Raw genomic sequence first — 12,926 nt, 5'->3', positions numbered from 1 at the left:
AAACGACGTTTTTTGGGAAATCCACTGCCAGCGAATTTTTTGATAAAAATCATCTTTCCCGTCGTAGTCCTCGGAGAGATCTTTCCAACGGGCTATCATGCGCATCAAACGGAGATAGTATGACCAATTCGCGACCCCGGGAAGTTGATGTACCAACTTACCCAAAAACGGGGCCCACAATTTGGCGTTTCATCTTCTAGGGTTAGGTTTTGGAATGTGAAGGGTTTTCCATTGTTTCTCAACAATAAATAGGCCCTCGAGCCTCATTGTAACACAGTTCGAAACAGTTCAGAGGCATGTAGCCGACACATCTCTTCTCAGAGATAAGCTACCATCGCCCTAACTGGTTTATTTCTATTTGTAAGCATATTTCAATATTCTCCATTAATGAAATGAAGTATTATTTCCGCTGCATATCTATTTTTATGGTTATCGCATCTCTATATTTATGGTTATCTCTGTAATCTATTGCGTTCCTGCTTAAATCCGGATCAGTTGTGAAGGAACGAATTGGAAACCCCTTTGATTTTTGGGGACCAATCTTATTGAGGCTTAGATATGGATATTTCGGATTGGCTCCTCGAGCATCACAAAGATTCCACTGGTTTGAGTACTGACAGTCATGCAGAAGCATGCTATCCAGGAGCTGCATCACTAGGTGATGCAGTTTGTGGAATAGTTGTCGCCTGAATTAACTCCAAAGACTTCTTAAGGAGGGGTGTCAGAGTCAATGAAAGAGAAAAGAAAGGAGATCTCAGCTACTATAGTCGATTACCTTAAATTTGGTAAACGACATTCATAATTTATGGATTTCTCTTGGATTTTGCAGAATTGATAACTACTGCTTTTCATGAGCTAGAAAGGTATATTTCTGTATTTTGCAGGTGAGAATGCATATAGATGTGTATGAAATATCATGCATGAAAAAGATAAACAAACCAAAATATTCCCTTGCTATAGCATGAGAATCTTATTCTTTATCAGATAAAGTCTTGTAAAGTTTCTTCTCTAGTTTCAATATACTAATAATAACTCAAGATTTCAATCTTGCTATTTGTAGTAAAATACAAACAATATAAATGACTGTTTATGAGAACCCACCTACAGAGCTTCATATATATAGAAAGCGTATAGAAAATAACAAGGATTTGTATCCCACATATGGATTCTTGTGGGTGTTAAATTCTGCCCTTCAGGTGGGTTTAACATATGTTGTGTCTGCAATAGAATTGTTTGATGAATACACCAATGATTTCTTGCATATGCGAGAAGGATCCTGCTTTCCAAGGCCTAAGTACCACAACCTAAGCATGCCTTTTTCTGGAACCTTATCAAGGCGATATGCACTTAGAAGGGATGGATCATATGGAAGGAGTGGTTCTATCAGCCCAGGTAACAAAATGCGAGGTCCCCAGCGCACAAAGTCTTTGAAGAAGAACATACAAGAAATGAAGCCTATGCAGATGTGGGATTATCTTTTTGAGTCATCTGAGTGTAATGGAAAGACCCTAGTTGAGGAAAATGTAATTAAAATTTTAGACATAGAGGAGTGTAACTGTACTGCGAAGTGCAAAATACTCAGTGTTGGGTTACCTTCTTACTCTATTTTGCAGAACCTTATTTGTTCTGCAAAGTTTGATTTAGATGGATTTATGTTTATTGATGGAACCAAAGACACGAAGAGTCTAGATCTATGGATAGTTGTGAAAATTTATCCTCCAGTTATTCAACCGAAAATGTTGCAGATACTAGGCAACTGCATTTGTTGCAGGATGAATTTCATGGCAACAACTTACACACTGATCCTTTACAAGACACACAACTGGATTGGGAATAGAAAGCATAACTCTTTTACAACAACGCTTTGGCTATAAAAAATTGAAGTGATTTCAGAAAGAGGCTTTGAAGGCATGGGCATGTCAGCAAGACTACCTCGTTCTTGCAGCAACAGGCTCAGGCAAATCCCTTTGCTTCTAGCTTCCTGCATTATTGACTGGGAAAGTTGTACTGGTGGTATCTCCATTAATCAGCCGTAGGCATGATCAATGCTTAAAGTTGGAAAAGCATGGAGTTTCTGCTTGTTTCCTTTGTTCAAGGCAAGTTGACAAAAGAATTGAAGATAGAGCTATGGTAGGCATGTATGACATTATTTATGTTTGTCTAGAGACACTTCTATGAGTAATTAGGTCATTACAAAAGCTTGCAGAAAGTCGTGGTATTACTCTTTTTGCTATTGACGAAGTTAATTGTGTGTCCAAATGGGGTCATGATTTTCAACTTGATTGTAGGTGCTTGTATGTACTGAGAGAAAAATTCTAGGTAAGCAACGTTGAGTTGGTAAAGCATCATATACTGATTATGGCACTTACTGCTACAGTTACACATCGTGTTCGAGAAGACATTATGAATTCTCTGGGCATGAAGCCAGACACAAAAATTGTTATGTCATCGTTTTTCAGACCAAATTTGAGGTCCTCCATGCATCATAGCCAGACCACTTGTCCATCATCTTACAAAGTGGATTTTCAAGATATAAGTGGTAGTTATACTAGACAAGGGGCCCCATCAAAGAATAACAAAGCAAGAGTTGGTTTTCAAAAGGATTCTATAGACAGGAACAAGGAATCTGCAATCGAAATTGATTCTGATTAAGATGAAACATCCTTAAATGAATCAAACAACAATGATGATCTAGGTGGATGTTGGTGGCCACCCACCTATCCCATTTGGAACCCCACAACTATCTCTTTCAGTTTTTCAGTTTCCGTAATTGTAGCACAATTTACTATTTTTAGCAGTTTTTCAGGTCCTGAACTTCCAAAGCCGTTTTGAGGCCCTAAACAACATTTTTTGGGAAATCTGGAACTTGAATAGATATTTCTAATGAGCTACTGTATGCGTCAAACGAAGATCGGGTGCCAAAGTTACAACCTTGGGAAGTTGATGTACCAACTTACCCAAAACGGGGCCCACAATTTGGAGTTTCATTTTTAGGGTTAGGTTTTGGGATGTGAAGGGTTTTCCATTGTTTCTCAACAATAAATAGGCCTTCGAGTCTCATTGTAACACAGTCCAGAGGCATGTAGCCACCACATCTCTTCTCAAAGATAAGCTACCATCACCCTAGCTGGTTTATTTCCATTCCTGTTTGTAAGCATATTTCAGTATTTTACATTAATGAAATGAAGTATTATTTATGCTGCATCTTTGTGTGTATAGTTATCTCTGTATTTTGTTGCGTTCATGTTTAAATCCGGATCAGTGGTATCAGAGCGGTCTGTTTTTTATCTGTTTTTCTTTGCATGTCCCCAACGAGGTCAGGATATAAGGAGTTAGGGCTTGAACTGGTTGAACCTTTGCAAGACCACCCTCGAAATTACCGAAGACCTCCCATGGTGGATGAGAAGAAAGACGAGGGGGCAGGAGATCCTATCAAAATCTTGCTCAAAGAAGTGCTCGAGTGACAAACGAACGCGATGATGGACAACTTTGCGCAGAATCCTTCAGCGGCTACCTAGAGACAACACATTGGCTTCCAGCAGTTACTCTGGAAACGCCTGTTGGGTCCCTATAATACTAGTGATTACCCCATTACTATTGTAGTTATACCCCTTATTTATATTGTTGTGCCCCTATTACCCCCATATTGTTATTTCTGTGCCCCATAGAATCCCTCTATTGTTATTTTTGTGGCTTTATATTATTATTGTTAGGTCGGCTGGATTATATTGTGACTCCTTAGACTCCTATATATAGAAAGGAGGTTTTGTCATTTGCATCATCGAAGAATTGTTCATTTATGTAATGTAAAGGAGGTTGCCCCCTCGAAGAGGCTGAATTCTAAGGCGTTGATCTATCTTTTCTATCTTTTCTTGAGCTGGTTTCATAACATTTGGTATCAGAGCTTTGGATTCTAGGGTTTCGCTGCTCCAAACAGGTCATCATGGAATTTTCACTATAACTTTTTTTTCTGTGATGTTTCAGAAGTCGAAAAAAAAACCCATTTGAGAAGAAATCGCGCTAAACCTTGAGTCCAAATTTCAGAGCTTTTCGCGCGATATTTGCGGAGATATGATCTGAGGAAGTTGGTCTTTTTGCAGACTCCTGAATTACATTCAAAACAGGTGACCTGGGTAAAATCGTCATAACTTTCTCTCTGGGGATCGGATTGAAATTTCGTAAGAAGTTACAGAAAGAGAACGGACTGTAGTTTCTTGTGTGTGTGTTTCAGATTCAAAGGTTGAAACAGTGACTTGTGGCACGTCGTACAAGTTCGCTCTACTGAACTAGTCTAAAAGCAAGTCACTGTGGGAGATTTCACATAACTCTTCCTTGGAGAATCCAATTTGGCTCAGACTTGTGGCATTGGAAAGAGGACACAGAAGGCTACTACAGGTAGCAATTTTAGAACTAGATGATCTGAAATTACAGAGATACATCAGATTCAATATCAGGCTTCTATAAAGTGAAAAAAGGTGTGTAGTTTTTTTTTAAATTTTTGTGTAAGCTTGGTTTAACGGAATTCAAAGGGCATAGTAAAGCATTATTATCGGTAACTGATGCCCCGAGGAAAGAAAATGCAAACACCTAGTAAGGAACCTGAAAGCTCTAGCATGACTCATGAAGAAGAGGAAGAAATGCTACATGATATATCAAAATTACAAGAACAAGTGCAACAAATGTCACGCTCACAAAAGTTAACAGATGCTAAGATAAATGGCGTGGAAGCTAAGATAAGTGGTGTGGAATCTAAGGTAAATGGCGTGGAATATAAGATAAAGGGCATGGAAGCTAAGATGGATGATTCGAAGATAGATTTGAAGAGAGACATGGCAGATTTGAAGATAGATTTGAAGACAGACATGGAAGAATTGAAGAAGTTGCTACAAGAAAGGGTCACTAATGGTGAAAAGGTAGTAAAGGAAACTCATGATGAGAACAAAAGAAATGTTAATCATGATTCCATAGACGCTAATGTTGGATCGAAGAATCACCATATTCCAAAAATCGATATGAGGAAGTTTGATGGCAAGGATCCCGCCACATGGATATTACAGATGGAGCAATTCTTCGATCTCAATAATGTGCAAAACACACAAAAGGTACGTATGGCAACTGTATATTTGGAACCAAATCAGTTTGTATGGTATCAATGGCTTTGTTCTCGTAAACAATTTATCACTTGGGCAATTTTTACGGAAGAATTGATAGCACATTATGAAGATACAAAAAGCAACACTTTTTTTAGCCAATTGATAAGTCTCAAACAAAAGGGTTCAGTAATGGAGCACATTGAGGAGTTCCAAAAATTGAACATAAGGGTAAAAGATATTCCAGAGGAGCATAGGATTGATGTGTTCATAGGGTCTTTAAAGGATAATATCCAACATGATGTTCGCCTTTGGGAACCTGATTCATTAGAGAAGGCATTCAGGTTAGCAAGAAAAATGGAAAGCAAAATTATGGCAACCAGGAAGCATACCACTCACAACTATAAAGATGGAAGTGTTGTTGCCCCTAGTCTTCCACAACCTATAAGGTTGACACCACAACAATTGGAAGAAAAAAGAGCAAAAGGGCTTTGTTACAGTTGTGATAGCAAATACACTAAAGGTCATAAGTGTGCTGAGAAGAAATTATTCTACATAGATTGTGAAGAGGAAGAAGAAAAGGAGCAAGAAAGGTCAAAAGAAGAAGATATACTCCAGGAACAAAGCCTAGATGAAGAACAAATAAATCCGACCATATCTTGTAATGCATTGGCGGGAATTACCACTCCTCAAACCATCAAGATAGAAGGACAAATCAAGAAGAAAAAGGTAATAGTGTTGATTGATTCAGGAAGCACCCACAATTTTATTCATTGTAGGGTAGCAAAAGAATTGAATTGCTTCCTATATCCAGCACCAGAGTGTCAAGTGATGATTGCAAATGGAGGAACAATAAATTGCTCTGGAAAGTGCCATAATATCAAGCTATCCATGGGAGAATATGTATTGACTAGCCCAATGCTTTCCATTCCAATGGGAGGTGCTGATGTTGTACTAGGAGTCCAATGGCTACAATCCTTGGGTACAATAGCTTTTAATTTTCAAGAACTTTTCATCAAATTTTCTACGGAAGGAAAGGAAGTTGAATTAAGGGGTATTGCAGGGAAACCAGGAAAGATAATCAGCTCTAATGGTATGACAAAGCTTCTAAAAAAGGAGCAAAGAGGTGTAATTGCACAATTATGTTCGCTAGATGTTTCCACATTGGAATCATCTATTTCTCCAGATCTCCAAAAAGTCCTGGACAATCATTCCAAGGTATTTGAGACTCCCAAAGGTCTCCCACCTATGCGTGATCATGATCATGCTATTCATCTGATTCCAGGAAGTGTTCCTCCAAACATCAGGCCGTACAGATATCCCTATGTCCAAAAAAGTGAAATTGAACGTATGGTTGCAGAAATGCTAGAGGCTGGTATAATTCAACCGAGTCAAAGTTCTTTCTCAGCTCCAGTAGTATTGGTGCACAAGAAGGATGGATCATGGCGCATGTGTCCGGATTATAGGGAGCTCAACAAGCTCACTATTAAAGATAAGTTCCCCATTCCTGTTATTGATGAATTACTGGATGAATTGCATGGATCAATTTACTTCACCAAGTTGGATCTTCGTTTGGATATCATCAAATCAGAATGAAGATTGAAGACATTCCGAAAACGACATTTAGAACTCATGAGGGTCATTATGAATTTTTGGTCATGCCTTTTGGCCTTACCAATGCACCTTCAACATTTCAAGGTTTGATGAATTCAATTTTCAAACCATTCCTTAGAAAATTTGTGTTAGTATTTTTTGATGATATACTAATCTACAACAAGTCTTGGAAGGATCATGTTGAACATGTTGACAGGGTGCTACAACTATTGGAGGAGAAACAATTATATGCAAAAAGATCCAAATGTTTCTTTGGAGTCCAGGAGGTGGAATATTTGGGTCATATTGTATCTCATGAAGGAGTTAAGGTAGACCCTAGCAAAATTAAAGCCATTAAGGAATGGAAAATCCCCACATCCATAAAGCATCTGCGAGGATTTCTTGGTTGACAGGGTATTATCGCAAGTTTGTTAAGAATTATGGGAGAATAGCAGCACCTCTAACAACATTATTGAAGAAAGATTCATTTTCATGGACTCCGGAAGCAACAAAGGCCTTTGAACATCTTAAAGAGGCAATGTGCCAAGCACCGGTCTTAGCTACACCGGACTTCACAAAAACCTTTATTGTGGAATGTGATGCTTCAGGAAATGGAATTGGTGCTGTTCTAATGCAAGATGAAAGACCCATTGCTTTTGAAAGTCGTCCAATCAAGGGAAAGTTTTTAAGCAAAGCTATTTATGAGAAGGAAATGTTGGCAATACTCCATGCACTTAAGAAATGGCGACCCTACCTAATGGGAAGACACTTCAAGGTAAAAACGGATCATGATAGCCTTAAATACTTTTTAGAACAAAGATTATCCTCTGAAGAGCAACAAAAGTGGGTCACAAAGATGTTGGGTTATGACTTTGAAATCATCTACAAAAAAGGGAAGCAAAATGTGGTGGCAGATGCACTCTCAAGAAAGGATGAGGATGTGGAAGCATTGTTGTGTGCCATTTCTATTATCCAACCAGATTGGATAAACGAAGCAAGGGAGGAATGGAAGAATGACGAAGAAGTGTGGGCACTTATTCGAAAGCTACAACAAGATTCCAGTACTTCTGATACATTTAGCTGGAAAAATGATTCGTTATGGTACAAAGATCGCTTATACCTCTGTAAGAATTCCCAGCTAAAACAAAAGATTCTTATGGAATTGCACACTTCTCCCTTAGGAGGGCACTCAGGATTTTTAAAAACTTACCACAGGGTTAAGAAGGAATTTTTTTGGGATGGCCTTAAATCAGATATTCAAAAGTTTGTGGCGGAATGTTTGGTTTGCCAGCAAAATAAAGTTGAAACAATTAAGACACCGGGTCTATTACAACCTTTATCCATTCCAAGCCAACGTTGGGAGGAGGTTTCAATGGATTTTATCACAGGTTTACCCAAGTCTGAGGGAAAGAGTGTCATCATGGTGGTAGTTGACAGACTTACCAAGTATGCACACTTTTGTGCATTATCACATCCATTTAAAGCCAGTACAGTTTCTACTGCATTTATGGAAACAGTTCAAAAGCTACATGGAAACCCAAAGATTATTGTAAGTGACAGAGATCCCATTTTCACTGGAAATTTTTGGACAGAATTATTTTCTTGTCTTGGTACTCAGTTAGCTCATAGCTCATCTTATCATCCTCAATCTGATGGGCAAACTGAGATAGTAAACAAATGTTTGGAAGGATATCTTCGTTGCTTTGTATCTGATAAACAGACACAATGGGTCAAATGGTTGCCTCTGGCTGAATGGTGGTATAACACTTCCTTCCATACAGCAACAAAAATGACCCCATTTATGGCACTTTATGGGTATCAACCACCATCCATCACATCATATTTAAGAGAAAATTCTAAGGTTCAGGCAGTGGAACATCACATCGAACATCAACAACAAGTCCTCCAACTCTTAAAGGATAACCTCGTGTTGGCACAAAATAGAATGAAACAACAGGCAGATCAACATCGCAGTGAAAGAAGTTTTGATGTAGGTGATTGGGTATTCCTACGGCTACAACCATATAAGAAAATGTCCCTAAAGCAAGCTAAGAAGGATAATAAATTATCACCAAAGTATTATGGTCCGTACAAGGTGTTGCAAAAGATTGGTACTATGGCATACAAATTGGAGCTTCCTGCAGCTTCTCGATTGCACCCAGTTTTCCATGTTTCATGTTTAAAGAAGGTTATAGGTGACAAGCTCCCAATTCAAACAATATTGCCAGAACTTGACGAGGAAGGAAAAATTATATTGGAACCGGAAGCAGTCACAGAAACAAGAACTCGACAGCTACGAAATCGATCAATTTCAGAGTATCTTATCAAGTGGAAGAACTTATCCGCTGAAGATTCCACATGGGAGGATGAGAATTTTATGCAGAAGTATCCAGAACTACTCAAGCGTTGAGGAACACACTTTTTTGAAGGAGAGGGGCATGTTGGGTCCCTATAATACTAGTGATTACCCCATTACTATTGTAGTTATACCCCTTATTTATATTGTTGTGCCCCTATTACCCCCATATTGTTATTTCTGTGCCCCATAGAATCCCTCTATTGTTATTTTTGTGGCTTTATATTATTATTGTTAGGTCGGCTGGATTATATTGTGACTCCTTAGACTCCTATATATAGAAAGGAGGTTTTGTCATTTGCATCATCGAAGAATTGTTCATTTATGTAATGTAAAAAAGGTTGCCCCCTCGAAGAGGCTGAATTCTAAGGCGTTGATCTATCTTTTCTATCTTTTCTTGAGCTGGTTTCATAACAACGCCACACCGTTTAAGGTACAAGTTAATTTTGAAATCCCCATATTCGTGGGTCAGATAAACGTAGATTCCGTAGATAAATGGTTAAATCTGCTAGAGGGTTATTTCTTTGTTCATGAATTTTTGAGTTGAGAAAAGATTGTTTTCGCTCTTCTCAAAGCAGCCCCCCATGTCAAGGACTTGTGGGAAACCTACTGCGAGTAGAAGAATGAAAGCACAGGCTCACTATTTTCACGGACCCACTTGGGATTCATTCTGGGATGCCATCAAGGAGCAGTAGTACCATGTCAAAAGCTATGAGGACAAATAAATCAAATGGACCACATTGCGGTAGGGACGGGACCAAGATGTGCCAGAGTTCACAAACATTTTTCATACCCTTCGTACACAGTTGGGTATCAAAGATTCTGAGCTGCATCTAGTACTCAAATACTGTGGTTGCCTACACAGATACATCTAGGAATAGATGGAGTTCCTGAACATCTCCTCGCTCAGCACGACGTACCGATACGCTATCAAAATTGAGCAAAAGTTCAAACAAAAGAAGAGAGACTTCGAATCTACAAATCCAAAGACCAAAGGAAAAAGCCAAGGTGGGGTGACCCAAGACAACCCGTCGAAGCCACAAGAAAAGAACAACACCACGAAGCCGAAGAAGGACACAAGAAAGTGGTGTGAGTTCCACAAGAGCCCCACTCACAACAAAAATGAGTGTTGGACCAAGCAGTCGCTCGTGGCTGAGTTGAAGGCTTTTGAATCAAATGCATGTTCCGACCTTGAGCCAGAACCTGACAAGGGGAATGGAAAAGGGAAGCAGATCATTGATGCAGAGCCCAGCGTCACTGTTGCCACTGCCAAGATCTAGAAGAATGAGCCCGAAGACCCAGAGGAGGGGGAGCGTCTTTTCCACTCATAGATGTGGGTGAAGGGTTCACCACTGCAATTCATTGTCGGAAGTGGCAGCCAAAAGAACCTCATTTCAGCAGAGGTCATGAAGCGGTTGTGCCTACTGACTACACCACACCCACAACTGTACATTATCGGGTGGCTTCCCTACAGCATCAAGCCCTTCACAGATGAGGTATTGTGTGATGTTACACCTCTGGATGTTTGTGATGCACTATTAGGCCAGCCATACTTGTGGAGGTGACATGCTATGCATGAGTCAAGGCCTCGTTCTGTTATTATTTCTTTGGGTAACTCATTATACAAGATACCAGAGGTAGCCACCTATCGCCACCTCTTTGATCACTGCTAAGAAAGGCAGCAAGCTCATCTCACAGACTAGGAAATTTATTTTCTGTCTGGTTTGCTCCCAAAGTAAGGGGAAGATTGTCGCCACATCCATGACCCCCACGAAGGGTTCCTCCATGCAGCAGCAACAACAGAGGGATATGGTCATGAAAGAACACAGGAACAACTTCTCCTCACCTACAGGGGTACCACACAAGCTTCAGGTGGGAAATAAAGTCTGGTTACATCTGCAGAAAGAATGCCTTACAAGAGCCCATCAGAAGCTCCGACCATGCTGACATGGTCCTTACAACAGTACCAAGGCTATGGGGAACAATGATTTGGAGCAAAATATTCCTCCATTCCTTCGCCTGCACCAAGTGTTCAATGTGGGTCATCGTCGACCATGCTTCCCACCATTACTGGACACATCCGAGATTGTAGAACAGTGCACCAGGGACCAAGTTCAGCAGATGGAGGAACTCAACGCAATGGGGACCATTAATTCCTAAGGGGGGAGGAATGATCCTGGTGGATGTTGGTGGCCACCCACCTATCCCATTTGGACCACCACAACTATCTCTTTCAATTTTTCAGTTTTCGTAATTGTAGCACAATTGACTATTTTTAGCAGTTTTTCAGGTCTTGAACTTCCGGAGCCGTTTTGAGGCCCTAAACGAAGTTTTTTGGGAATATGGGAGCAGCATGGGTCCATGGACTGATTTTTCTCTTCTCAAAGTTGTATTTCTCAGATAGATCTTTCGAACGAGCTACTGTACGCGTCAAATCAAGATCGGGTGCCAAAGTTACGACCCTAGGAAGTTGATGTACCAACTTACCCAAAACGGGGCCCACAATTTGGCGTTTCATCTTCTAGGGTTAGTTTTTGGAATGTGAAGGGTTTTCCATTGTTTCTAAACAATAAATAGGCCTTTGAGCCTCATTTTAACATAGCCTAGAGGCATGTAGCCACCACATCTCTTCTCAGAGATAAGCTACCATCGCCCTAGCTGGTTTATTTCCATTTCTGTTTGTAAGCATATTTCGTTGTTTTACATTAATGAAATGAAGTATTATTTCCAATGCATCTTTGTGTATATGGTTATCTCTGTATTTTGTTGCGTCGTGTTTAAATCCAGATCAAATGAAGAGGAGACTAATGATGATGATATCATTGCAAAAACCATTTTAATAAAAGATGGAGGAGATAATTGTAAAGGTCACATTATGACAGTCGAATACGTTGAGGATGAGGCTGATGAGAATATGGATGATGACTTTGATGTGACATTTGGTGAATTTAAAGGATCTATTTTCAAAGAAGACCACCATTTAGAACCATAAAGTGGTTCTTTTGAAACTGTATCGGTTGAGGAACTCCCTGTACTAGGATCGGGTCGAAGTATCATATACACACCCACAAGAAAAGAGACAGTAATGATAGCAAAAATTCTTAGCAAGTCTGGTGTGAAGGCTGTAGCTTATCATGCAAAGTTGCCAAAAGAACTAGTTCAGGCAAGTCCATGAACAGTTTCATCATGATAAACTACAGGTGGTTGTTGTAAGTATTACTTTTGGGATGGGAATTGATAAGGCAAATGTGCGGTGAATTATTCATTATGGTTGGCCACAGAGATTGGAATATTATTACCAGGAAGCTGGGAGAGCTGGAAGACATGGGTTGTTAGTAGATTTCTCTCTACATGTTAACATGAAAAGACTTCCTTCCTTGTTGCCAAGTAAAAGAAATGCAGAACAATTGTAGAATGCACTTAATATGTTGTCAGATTGTTTCAGATTTGGTGTTTCTACCACATCTTGTAGAGCAATATTCTTGTACGGTACTTTGGAGAGGATTTGATTTAGATGAAATGTGGATTGTGTGATGTTTGTGTCAATGGGCCACCCAATTGTGAGAAATTGAGCAGGGAAAGGCAAGAGAGCAGAGTGATGCAATTAAGGATACACATGGCAGTGATAAAAGAAGTTCTAAATTGCCGTTAGAATGAAAAAAATATTAATTTAGTCTTAAATGAAATCAGTTCCACATAATTTTTATAATCAAAATGCTTACAAGTAACTTTTAGGGTTATAAACTCTTTTAGTGGAGATTTGGGTCTAGTGGGTATTGGGTCCAGATTTTGAATCTGGGCTCTGATACCACGTGTGAGGCTCCATCCTAGGGTTCTCTAACTGAAAACTAAATTTCTCTAATTTTAAATACAATCAAATGGAAAAT

At 39.5% G+C, this 12,926-nt stretch overlaps 1 pseudogene; it reads left to right on the top strand.

The window, feature by feature from the left end:
* Nucleotides 1-1,079: 1,079 nt before the first annotated feature.
* On the top strand, nucleotides 1,080-12,691 carry LOC149161658 (ATP-dependent DNA helicase Q-like SIM pseudogene; annotated as a pseudogene).
* Nucleotides 12,692-12,926: the final 235 nt, after the last annotated feature.

This window comes from Pinus tabuliformis, chromosome 5_2 (genome assembly GCF_031772625.1).
Source record: "Pinus tabuliformis cultivar Carrire ecotype Pingquan chromosome 5_2, CPIR1, whole genome shotgun sequence".
Classification (NCBI taxonomy): Eukaryota; Viridiplantae; Streptophyta; class Pinopsida; order Pinales; family Pinaceae; genus Pinus; species Pinus tabuliformis.
This window is presented reverse-complemented; position numbering and strand designations above follow the sequence as displayed.